Below are 13,123 nucleotides of genomic sequence, written 5' to 3' on the forward strand. Positions count from 1 at the left end.
GCCACGCTGCTAGCCACTGCCCTCCAGTGGCTCTGGCAGGGGTCACCCAGATAGCTGCCCCAGTACAGGCTGGCCTCACACTAAAATACATGGAACTCAAGTCTTTTACCTCAGAATGAGTGTGTCTTTCTGCAGATTGTAGATAATTCAGACTTTGTGCTTACATATAAGAACAACCAGAGTGGATCAGACCAAAAGCCCACCTAGCCCAGTGCCCTGTGACTGTCTTCTAACAGTGGAGAATGCCAGATGCTTCAGAGAAAAGGAACATACAGAAGAGCCCCGACTAACACGGAGGTTGAATTCTTGGCAACCTGGTGCACGTTGAATTTTTGCGTAACTCAGGGAGCCAGGAAACTGACCAGTGCAGTATATCGGAGAAGACAGCTGTACGAAACTAGCACAGTATAAACATTTTCATTATCAAGTGACTGTCAAAAAGACTAGATCCAGAGATTTTTCCATTTTCAATGCCTAAGATTCCATTATAAAAGTTAAAGACAGGACGATTATAAGACCTGCTTTCTCCGGAAGGGGTGAATGTGCCTGTTGTCAGTAACTGTTTCACATAAAAAAAAAAAACTACACGTCTGAAAGTATTTCTCTTCAAAGCAATGAGGAAAGGCAGAAAAGGAATGCAAACAAAGTATGCAATCCCATCTATTCATTTTTTTCCTAAGGAAAGCTTAGATCATTTTACCACAACACTTTCTGGGAATTACATACAGACCTGGGAGTAGATCAAAGGGGCAGGGTGAAGCCTAATGCTGCTGCCAGTGCCTGGGATGAGATCATGAGAGAAAGATAGTGCTGTTGCCATTTTACACAGGCAGTTATCCAGTATTGGCGGGAGTGGGGAGGAGGGCGGGAGAGCGGATCTTGTTATTTCCCAGCCTCCCTCACCAGTGAGTTCCATCTCTCTGCTGCCAATCCTGGCTGTGTGCAAGATTGCTTCTCCCTCCCACCCCCTGGTATTTTTCTGGTTCTCTATCACACACAGCTCATCAGGCCACACCATTTGTACTCAACGAACCCATCTACCTTAGAGTTCCCAACAGTCCCATATTACAAAGGACACCCTTATTTAAATAGAAAATAGCCTGCCGCAGGCTAAATGAGGACAGGATGCCTTTTGTCTCCTATTTCAAGATATTAAATATCATTATGCAAAGTCAATTTTATTATTACCTGACCTTCCAATGATATAACATTTGTAAAATGATTAATGTAGAAACACAGAATCAGTCCCATGATTTACTGAACCAATGTACCTATAGTGCAGTGACTCCAAAACTGTGGGATGCAGCCCCCTAGGTGTGGGGGCAATAAGGTTACTAGGGGGCACAAACAGCTGATGGGATTACACTGAAAAGGCTGAAGTCAGGAGGGGGCTGAGTCTGTCAGGGGAAGTGGCCAGGACTTGGCTGCCTGCCTGCCTCACTTCTCTACTGCTGCAGCAGCAACCACCAATCAGCAGTCACTTCCCTCTGCTGGGCTGACAGAGACTGAGCAGGAATTTAAGGTTACACCCTGATAGTACTGGCTCCCTACCGGACAGGTCTGCTGTTGACCCTGGGCTTCCAGTGCATCTCCAGGGTACACAGCCTTATGCAGGGAAGCAGACAGTGCCACATTCAAGGGCTGGTGCCAGTGGGGGGGCCTGTCCAGCAGGGAGTCAGTACTCACAGGCACATCTTTCCACTCCCCTGCTGACATCACCCTTCAGTGCTGCCACATTTGCTACCAGAGCTGGGTCCAGCAATCAAGACTGACACATTAAAGAAAACAAAACAGAAGTCATGTAGCAGATCTGAAGAAGTGGGTCTGTCCCACGAAAGCTCATCACCTAATAAATCATTTTGTTAGTCTTTAAACTTCTACATGACTGCTGTTTAGTTTTGTTAGAATACAAGCTAACACGGCTACCTCTCAGTTACTATTCACAATAAAGACTAACAGATTGATTTGGGCAGAAGCTTTCATGAGATGCATCTGTGTTGTTTTTGCAGACACAGACTAATGCAGCTACCCATCTGAGATTTATTTTCAGAGAGAGCATCGTGATTTTAGCAATTCCATCGATCTTCAATGAATGATCCATTAGTGGCAGTGCAAAAAGGAGTGGAAGGAATGTTTTAATTGGGTCATTTTTGATTGTCTGTTCCCACAGGTATTGTTGTCTCCTGACTGACTCCTGTTATCTTCAAGAATGGATATGTGGTACTGCATGAGAAACCCATATATTCTGTTGATTGAACAACAGTTATTTAATTTGGAATGGGAAGCTTGTTTAATGTAATATAGAAATATTAAAATCAAACTTTGGAACATGAATTTCTTTGCAATTATTTTTTTCAGTTCACATCAGTTTTATTGTATATTTGTTTTTCTCTTTAATTTTTACAAAATGTAAGCACCAATAGAGGATTTTTTTAAAAAGTCCAAAAATTAGTTATGGTCTTCCCATCTGTTTCTGACATGTTGCAGGACTGGATAGTCAGTTAAGAATTTAAACTAAGGCACTTTTTGATGACTCTTTTTGCAGTGGGAACAGTTGCCAAAAGTGTGTGTGTGTGTGTGTGTACTGTTAAAAAAGGAGCTAAATATGAATTTGTGGCATAAAGGAGAGGTGATAATATTTTCCATTATCAGGAAAGAATTAAGACTTCAGACTCTTGTAAAGAATTCCATCTAGATCGAGGCTGAAGTGCTATTAATAGCTGCATATCTGGATGCTAATAAACTTTATGATTTAAAAAGCAGCATTTAGAAAAGCAAACCAAGTAAAACCTAAAATTGTATGTGAAGTGACAGAGGTAAGTATGTGTTTAGAAAAGCTGGTCCTTTTGACCTGGTTTTGCTATTCTAACAATGAATGTATACACGTGCGCACACACACGAAGAACTAAATTAAATGAACATCAAGGCTGCAAAGTTAAGCATAAAGTTTAGAAATACCAGAATGCCCATGCAACTTTAATTTGGTCCCCTTGTGAGTATGCATTAGGTACAGTCTTTAATTACAATTTCACATGCTGTTTGTTTCTCTCTCTCTCTCTCTCTCACACACACACACACGCATATGCACGCTCGCAGGACCTCTGTCTCCTTGAGAAGTCCTGTGGGGGTGGGGAACTGCATGTAATTCCCCTCCCCACCGAAGAACCTTTGTCTCATTCAGAGTACAGAATAGATGACGCTTAATAAACAGCTATTCAATATTTTATCTTCTTCTGGTTTAGTTTGTAGTCGCATGCCTTATTTACTGCACACTACTTAAACCTTGCTCTTATGGCAGAATTTTTAATTTCCTCATAGGCTTTTCTATTATGTACACGTCTATGATAACCCGAGTCTTTCACAAACACTAATTAACATAACTAACCCAATACCTCTCTGAACTGAGCAGATATGTTATCCTCATTTTTACAGATGGGAAACTGGGGGACTGAGGAAAAATCATCAAAAATTTCCACTGATTTTTTGCATCGAATCTGAGATGATTATAACCTCATTTATCAGAGTACTAAACATTACATGGTACTTCATATGTTCCCACATAGCTCCCACTGATTTCAGTTGCAACTGTGAGCACTGTGCATTTCTGCAAATCATCATAGGGTCTCAAGATGGTGTGACAGACTATGTGCCAGAGGGCCTGAGGCAGAACTCTGTCACGGCAGCCCGCCCAAGGAAGGTTATAGGAGCCAGCTGAGCAAATCCAGGCCTTATGGCTGGCAGCTGTGAGCCCCAGAGCAGAGGTTCTACATAAGGCAGCTGGGGGTGCAGGGAAAAGATGAGAACCAGAACCAGAACCACAACCACTAGGCTGTGGGAGGCTTTGCTTTCCAGTATTTGGATAACCAGAGGAGTTTAGGTGATCAAGGGTGTGTCTGCATTAGCCAGTGCATTCAAAACCCAGGTTGGAAGACCCAATTCTTTTGAAAGAAACTGCGGAGCATCTACACACGCACGGCGCTCTTTTGAAATTAACTTTGAAAGAGCTCCCTCATTCTGTTGAAGTCAGTCCTCTGTTCCCAGGATGGGAATGGAGCCTTCCTTCGAAAGATAATTTTGAAAGAGAGCAAGTGTAGATGCTCTGCAGCCTGCTCTTTTGAAGGAGGGAGTCTTCCACGGCTGGGATCAGCTGACAGGCACCAGTGCCACTCACAGCACAGATGGAGCTCTATGACTCCAGCATCTGGCCGCACTTAAGGACGTTAAGCCTTAAGCCTCAGACAGGAAGCTGAGAGCACGCGGGCAGCAGGGAGCCCACGCTGCTCTTCAGCTCATCAGCCTCTGCAATGGCAAGCCAGTTCGTTGCAAGTCCTGGGCCCAAGGCCAGTCACCCAGACCCCTGCTCATCCCAGGGGCCCTCCAAGGACAGCGGGGAGTCACCCCAGGAGGCGAGCCAGGTCCCGAAGCGCCGGGCCCCCTCCTGGCCAGAGGCCGAGCTCCAGGACCTCCTCTCCCTATGGGAGGATGAGGAAGTCCTCCAACAAACGGGGGCCCGTCGCTGCCATGCTGTGGCCTTCAAGCAGCTGGAAAAGGGGCTGATTGGCCAAGGCCACCCCATCCGCACCCCTGACCAGGTCCAGTCAAAGGTGAAAGAACCGCGGGGGGTACTGCAGGGCCCACGATGCAGCTGGGCAGTTGCGAGCCCCAGGAGCTTCACCCCCTCCTGGGGCCGAAGGAGGCCGGACCCCCCCATCGCGGTGCTCGACGTGGCTGTGGCTGACACCGAGATGGAGACGGAGGGCGAGGAGCACCCTGGACTGTCATCCAGCAGCAGGTGCCCACGGATGGTACGGCAACCCGACCCCACCAGTGAAGATGAGAGCATAAGCAAGGGGGCCCTCACCATCCACATCCCATCTGCGCCATCCAGCCACGCCCCTTCTGCCCATGCCTCGCACGACCTCCCAGGGGGGCCCATAGGTAGGTGGCCTGCACACCAGCCGCCCCTGTGCCCAGGGAGGGAGCATCAGATCCTGCATAGGGTGGCCACAGGCATCCCACACAGCCACCAGCCCTGGTGCATGTGGACCCCAGACAGCTATACTCCCCGGGCCTGGGGGGACAATGTACAACACTCAGCACCACGCAGATAGGACAGCACCATGGGCCGGCCAGCCACGGAGGGATGGTGGGGCAGTGGGGAGGGGGGCCTGTGCCCTTGGCATCCATGTGGCGCACCCAGGGACATGGGCACTGCAGACACCCGGGAGGGGAGGGTAGGAAGGACATGGGGACTTGCAGCTGGGACTAATGGCCCATTCCCCCCTCCCCTTCTGTCCCCACAGCTCCAGCAGCCGGACCAGCCCCATGACTGAGGGGGAGGGGCCCAGATCACAAGCAGGAACTGCACGGAGCTGCTGTTTGGCCATCCACTGGTGCCACCAGGGCAGGGAGGAGGAGGTGGGGGACGCTGCACACACCGCAGCACCGTGGGACCTTACTGGTGTGCTGTGGGAAGAGCTTGCCATGGAGCGGCAGGCCTGGGCCCGGGTCACGGCAAACATGGACGCCTTGACCTGGGCCATGGTGGGCTGCTTGGATCCAGCTGCCACCCCATGGCAAGCCACTCCCACATCTGGCCTCTCTGTCCCCACCCTATCATCCCCCATCCCCTCGTCACCCAGCCGCCCTCCTTCCTCTGACCTCCCCCACCTCCCCAGTCAGCCCCCGTACCTCCAACTTCCCCTGATTCCCCAGTCTCCTTTCCCACCCTACCCCCCGCAGTAAACCCCCGCCCCCACGAGCCCAACCTGTCTGCCCTGGTCCCAACCCACCTGTTCCCCGGCCAACCTCATACACCTGGCCCATATGTTGTTGGCCAGGAGGAGGCCGGCCCCCTGGCCCCCCAGCCCCCTCATGCTGACCCTGGGGGGCCTGCAGGGGCCCCACCCCAGCTGTGCCCCTACCTCCCTGTGCTGCCTGCCCCAGCCCAGCTGTGACGGAGCACCCAGACACGCGGGGGCGAGGGGAGGGCATGGGTGATGGGGATCCCAGCCTTCAACCCCTATAAATGAATAGGGCCTTCCGCCCTTACCCTCGGCCCTCCCAGGGCTGAGAGGATGACCACCTGGGGCCTCAATGCCCCTGTACATAGTTCACCCCAGGCCCCCTGTTAGCAATTCCCCTGTTATATAGAACCCCCAGTCCCCCTGTTAGTAATTCCCCCCCTGTAGATAGGCAAAGACCAGTTGTTGCAGTGTTTAGTAAAGTATTTATTTTGTGGAGGGCGGGGTGGGGTGGGGTGGGGTGGGGTGGTTACCGCGATCCCCACTCAAACACCTGGTGCAGAGCCTCCCATATCCACACCCCGTCCTGCTGGGCCTGGTGGCATGGGGCAGCAGGGGCCTGTTTGTATCCACGCCCCATCTCAACAGCCCACCCCTGCACAAACGGCTTTTGCTTTGCCTCCATGAAGTTGTGCAGGGCACAGCAGGCCCCAACCACCGCTGGAATGCTGGGGAGGCTCACCTCCAGCCTGGTGAGGAGGCATCTGAAGCACCCTTTCAAGCAGCCAAATGCCCACTCCACTGTGTTGCAGGCCTGGTTCAGATGCTCATTAAAAATGTCCTGGCTAGGCTGCGTGTGCCCTGCGTATGGCCTCATGAGCCAGGCCATCAGAGGGTAGGCCATGTCTGCCACAATGCACGGTGGCATTGTGGTGTTCCCAATGGGGGACCTCCCATCGGGGGATGAAGGTCCCCTTAGCCATGTGGCAACCCAGCCCCGAGTTCCAGAACACCCTGGCATTGTGGGCACAGCTGGACCAGCCCACACAGATGTCCTGGAACCAAACATTGGTATCGACAAGTACCTGCAGGACCACAGAGTAGTAGCCCTTGAGGTTTATGTAGGCTCTGCCACTGTGCTCTGGGGCCCGGATGGCGATTTGTGTGCTGTCCAGGGCCCCAAAGCAGTTTGGGAAGCCCAACTCCTCGAAGCCCCGGATGGCATCATCCAGGTCCCCAACGTGGACCGGCTGCCGCAGGAGGACCCTGTTGATGGCCCAAATAACCTGCAGGAAGCGGGAGGAGTATGTGCTCATGAGCATGGGGAGAGGTGTAGTGTGCCCGCCTGTCCATGTCCCTGTCCCCTGCAGGGCTGGCCTCCCTGAGGCCCCCGTCCCAGCCCCAGTGGAGGCTGCCCCATGGTCCTCAATGGTGCCCCATGCCAGGGTGGCCCCATCCCCCGGCCCCTGCATGTGGTGGGGGTGTGACACAGGCATGGCTTACCTCATTGAGGATGGCCCTGATGGTGGCCCTGCCCACCCTGAACTAGTGGCCAATGGATTGATGACTGTTCGGAGTGGCCAGCTTCCAGAGGGCGACAGCCACCCCTTTTCTGGAGTGGGAGCACCGGCCTCATGCGGGTGTCATGGTGCTGGAGGGCTGGGGCAAGCCAGTGGTACAGCTCCAAGAATGTCCCCTTGGTCATCTGGAAGTTCTGTAGCCACCGGTCGTTGCCTCAGTCCTCCAGCACCAGCCGGTCCCCCCCAGTTGCTGCTGGTGAGGAAGTTCCACAGGCAGCAGGTGACCCAGAGAACTGGGTGGAGATGTTGCACCATCAGAATGGCTTCCGGGAGTGTGGCTAGTAGGCTGGCCACCTCTAGCCACTGGTACACGGCAGCCAGGACCACAGCCAGTGCGCTGGCCATGGCCTCAAGAGGGAGGGCGGGCTGCTTGGGTTCCATGGGGACCCGGGGTGCCTCCTCTGATCATCTCAGTCTGCAAGCCTGGGGACAGGTAGCTGGCCCTCAGCATGTGCAGGCCGAGGCTTGGGCTGGGGGGCCCTTTAAAGGGACGGTGGGTGGCGGCCCCGGAAGGGCTCGTACACCATGCAACCCTGCCTGTGATGCTTCCTGCCCCTGTACTTTCAAAAAAGCGCCCTGCATAGTGTGGACTCCCTCTTTCGAAAGTGCGCGTGGGGCCTTTTGAAAGGGCGGGTTGAACCTTCGATCCCCATTTGTCTTTGTGGACATTCACTTTCAAAAGGATGGCGTTCAATGTTCCAATTCGAAAGCCATCAATGCAAAAGGGGGCTGTAGTATAGACACTGTACATAGGAGGTGGTGGGACTCACACATAAGAGAAGCATGGGTGCCTGGAACTGGAGTGGTCTCTGCTGAGTTTGTGGACAGAACAGAGGCCTGGGGCCCAGAAACGTGAGAGGCCCTGCTACAATGGGCACCTAGAACATAAGACATACATAATTAATGATCGCGTGTGAAAAGTTGGTTTAAGTGACTTGACTGGGGCACATAGTAACTCTGTGGCACAGGCTAGGACAGACTCCAAGTCTTGAGCACAGCATTCAGTTACCTGAACCATGAGACCATTCTTTCTTTTCCTGCAATATCGTGCCTCAAGCACAGTAACACTTCCAGCTTCTGAAATGAATAAGATAGAGGCCTCACAGACAACAGCCCCCTCATGATGCAATCCTGATTTATCTTTAAAGCAGCACCACAGCGTGCTGTGCACTGACAGAGGTAGAGGTCTTTTGGGAAAAACAAGATGTAATGTGACTGTAACATAATGCGCATACACATAAAAGGCTGCTGAGTTAAGGTGGCACACAAAGAGAACAGTTACTTTGTCATAACTGATTCTTTCACATGTTAATGGTTTAGATACCACTGAGTGCACAAGTGTGATTTATGCCTGTAAAATTGAAGTCTTTTGCATGGTCACATCCAGATGCATCATGCATGCATATGCCTCCTTGTAGTCCCCATGTGAGAGCACTAAGGGCAGAGTACCTGCAATCCAGATAGGGGCTAGCCTGTAGGACAGCCAGTCTTCTGGCAACCTAAGGAGCAGAGCTGGTCCTGATAGCTGTTTGAATGCATTACCTGATTAGCTGCAGAGTCAGCAGTCTGAACTTACACTCAGTCCAGTGGCTTTTCAACACATTCCTAGTGTGCAGCTCTGGTCCTGTCCCTGCCTCCAGGCTTGCTCCAGCCCAGTTTAATCCAGCCTCATGCTCCAGCCTCCGGGTTCTTCCTGACTCTGACTCTGCTCAGATTCTTGACTCCACCTTCTGACTAAAGTCCAGTTAATTCCTCAGCTTTAGTTTTGGCTTGTCAGTGCCAGCTTTGACCTGCTTCTATACCTTCTGACTGCAGTACTGGTTAACCCTTGGGCTCAGGTTTTGGCGTCTGGTTCCCAGAACTGCCTTATATAGAGCCAGCTCTAAGTGGTATGCAACACTCTTGCTTTAACCACAGTCACTGATAAACCCCCTCTGAGTTCCCTTGTAATTCAAAGCTCATGTTTGCTAAGGGGTCCAAAAAGTGGAGACAGAGGGTAGGATCCATGAGTCTGTGCACACCTCAAAGACCTTAGTTACTGTAAGGTAAGAAACTATTGGTTCTTCTTCAGGTATGTGCCAGTGTTGGTCCCATTGCTGGCAACGGGCAAATAAGTATCCCCTTAAGATGCTGGGAATGAGGAGTGACAACTAAATTAGTGAGAAAGTAACAGGACAACAGATCTCTTCAAATTAGTATCTGTCCTACCAGCTACAACCAAGGCATATTTTTGATGAAGATCATTGGCTTACTCCATATCACTATCTGTGGATTTCAGTTACTGACATATTTGTGAAACAAGTGGAATGAGCCTTAATATTTATAGGAAAAGGTGTACCAATCAACTATTAACAGATGGTGATGCACTGTGTGATCCACTTAGATATTCTTTCTGATCAAATAATCTGACCTTTTGAACAGCTGGGCGTATCTAGAAATAACCAAGAACACAGTAGGAAACATCTGGGTCTCTAAAGACAAGAGAGTAGAGCTCTGGCAACTTTCAATATGTAACTTTTTCTCTTCTGGGGCAGAACTGAGTGTTAGGGAGAAGACAAATAATGCAATGATTGAGGTAGAATCCTGAAACACCTTGAATATGAATTTAAGATGAGGCCTCAGCACTGCATTGTCTCTTGGAAATGGTACCCTCTGGTCCAGCCTGGAGTGATGGCAACCAAAAAGACTGTCTTGAAAGTGAAGTGAGGCAATTAAAGTAGTTCAAAGGGAGACTCAATAAGGGGGGCAACAATGATGTCCCAAGTATGATTAAGAGGGTAAATAAGTACCAAATCTTTTGAGAAACTTTGACACCATCAGTTAAGAGAAAATGGAGCACAACTGTACAGGTGGATGACAAGCTAAATTTGCTGCAATGGTGGACCTTAGTGGAATGACAGTGTTTTAACTGCAACATGTAGTCAAGGATCTTTGGTGTGAGAGCCTAGAACAGATCTAGATCATTTCAGGCTGCTCATAGGAGATCCTCCTCCATTCTGAAGAAAGTCCTTTCTTGTGGGTGGCTTTCTGAACTGCATCAGAATTCCTTTGACTTGTTAGGAGTGGTCTGTCAATTGCTCTCACCCACAAGCATCCATGTAATCAGATGGAATAACTTTGGATCTGTATGTAGAATCAAGATAATATTATATAGTATAGGTTCCATACAATCTGGAAGTTAGATAGGAAGCTGAACAGGCACCTATAGTATATCTGTCTCAGCCAGTAAGGAGCTAAAAAGATGTAAGTGACTCTATCCCATCTGGTTTTTTGATATTACCCAGAAAATCAGGGGTATTGACAGAAAAGCACGTAGTAAGTCTTGGCTCCACAGCAAACAGAACATGTCTGATTTTGATCCTAGGCTCATGCTTCCTCTGGAGCAGAAATTTGAACAATTGGTATGGTCTTTGGCGGCAAACAAGTCTATCATTGGTTCCTACATTGACTGAGAATGAGTTCTATGAGGAACCTGTTTAGTGACCACCTTTGTTTGGTGACGTATTGTCTGCTAAAAGAACCTGCTAGATTTTTGACAGCTCTTGTCAGGTGAAGAGCCAATGGGATTATCATGTGTTCTGAAGCCATTTCCATAATTTGAATAGCAATGAGCAGATGCCTCTTCGTCTGTTTGTGTAGTGCATTACAGATATTTTATCTGTGAAGATCTTCATAGTGGAGCTTCTGTAAGGAAGATAGGAATGCTGTGCAAGTAAGCCTGACATTTTTGCACTCCAGGACATTTATGTGAACATCCACGTCACTCTGTCACCAGGATCCTCACATCTGAAAATAGTTTAGGTAGGATTCCCCAAACTATCCCAGTGATTACTGTCATTGTTTGAGAGGAAGCAGAAAAGAGCACTCTTTTCTACATGTTCTTAAGGGTTCAATCACGAACTTGTTTTTGAGATAATAGAAAGTGAGACTATAAACTGCTTGTAGAGCTGGTGTCTCACCAGGGAATAAACCAATCAAAATTCTGGCACTGCAGATGAAAGCAAGCAGCATGAGATACATGCACAGATATGATTTATCATCCTAGGGAAGTCTGTCCCTATGTTGGCTTGTCCCTTTCCAGCAGGCTTGGTCATGCACCACATCTGACAGATAGTAGAGATCATTACCATGGCTACCCATCCAGTTACGTTATTGCGCTCTAGGGATCTCCCTCACTAGAACGTATTGCACTTTGAAGTGGCTTTTTTTCTTCATCTGAGCAGCCACTACTTCGAAATAACTATCCTAGCATCTATACAATGCAACCTCTGGCTCAAAATAGTTTTGGAATAGCAGTTGGCTTATTTCAAAATAGGTAAACCTCATTCTATGAGGAATAGTGACTATTTAAAAATAGCTATTTTGAAATAGGTGTTGTTAATAGAAGATACGTCTACACTAGCCCACTCATTTTGGAAGGGGCATGGTAATGAGCCACTTCAGCAGATGCTAATGAGGTGCTGCCATGAATTTGCAGTGCCTCATTAGCATAATGGCAGTCACACACATTTTGAAAGTTCTACTTTCTAAACACACGCTGCCTATGCAAATGGGCCTGCCCCTCCTCTCCCGGACTTTGAAAGCCCCTTCTTCCCAAATCCAATTGGGAGGAAGGGGCTTTCAAAATCAGGGGGTCCTGTCTGCACCGGTGGCTTGCATTTCAAAAGTGGAACTTTCAAACTGCACACAGCTGCCATTATGTTAATGAGGTGCTGTATATTCATGGAAGGGCCTCATTAGCATGTGCCAAAGTAGCTCGTTACCATGCCCTTTCCGAAAGGAGGGGGCTAGTGTACACATGGCCAAAGGGAATAGAACTTATTTCAAAATAAGCCATAGTAAGTCCAATGACTCTATTTTGAAATAGGCTCTGTGTGTAGATACTGTATTTCAAAATGGCTAAGTGCTATTTCGAAATGCAATTTTGTGCGTAGCTGTGTTATTTCAAAGTAAGCTCTTTCGGAATGGCTATTCCTGAATAACATTTCAAAAGAAGGTCGCTGTGTAGACATTCCCTTCAGCCATATCTACACTACAGAGATTCTTCAAAAGAAATTCTTCTGGAAGATCTCTTCTGAAAAAACTCCTCTAGAAAGGGAACGTCCACACACAAAAAAGCAGATCAAAAGAGTGATCTGCTCTTTCAAAAGAGAGCATCCACACAGCCCCCAATCTTTCAAAAGAACAGGCTTGAGATTGAAAAATCCAGCACGATGAGGACTGCTCTTTTGAGAGAAGGGCCCCCAGAGCATCTACACACACTTTTTTCTGAAAGAATCTTTCAGAAAAAGGTGTTCTTCCTCATCTGGGAGAGGAAGAGAGACTCTGAAAGAAGTCCCATATTCTTTTGAATTACTTTCGAAAGAATGCATTTTGTGTGTAGACACTCTGTGGGATATTTCAAAAGAGCCCTGGTTAGTCTGAAAAATCTCACTAGTGTAGACACGACCTTTCAGAGACACAGCAGAGGTGCCATAGATATATGGGGAAGATGCTTCTATTCCAAAGAAGCCCTTATTCTGATGAAAAAGGAGGTCTTCATCATAGCATGTATGTGTGTCTTCTCAGTTCTAGGCGATCTCAGATTCAAGATGGTAACACGTCTCCCTTATTCCATCTCTTCACAATCAATACTGGATTATAGCTCTCAATTTACAGGAAGCATTCATCCATAGCCATCCATCCAGCCCACAGGAAGTACCTGCTGAGGTTCACAGCTGGGTTCAATCATTAATGGTGCAAGATACTGCCACTGGTTTCTCCCTGGCACAGAGAATCTACACAAAATGGCTAGAAGTG

This window comes from Carettochelys insculpta, chromosome 2 (genome assembly GCF_033958435.1).
Source record: "Carettochelys insculpta isolate YL-2023 chromosome 2, ASM3395843v1, whole genome shotgun sequence".
Taxonomy (NCBI): domain Eukaryota; kingdom Metazoa; phylum Chordata; order Testudines; family Carettochelyidae; genus Carettochelys; species Carettochelys insculpta.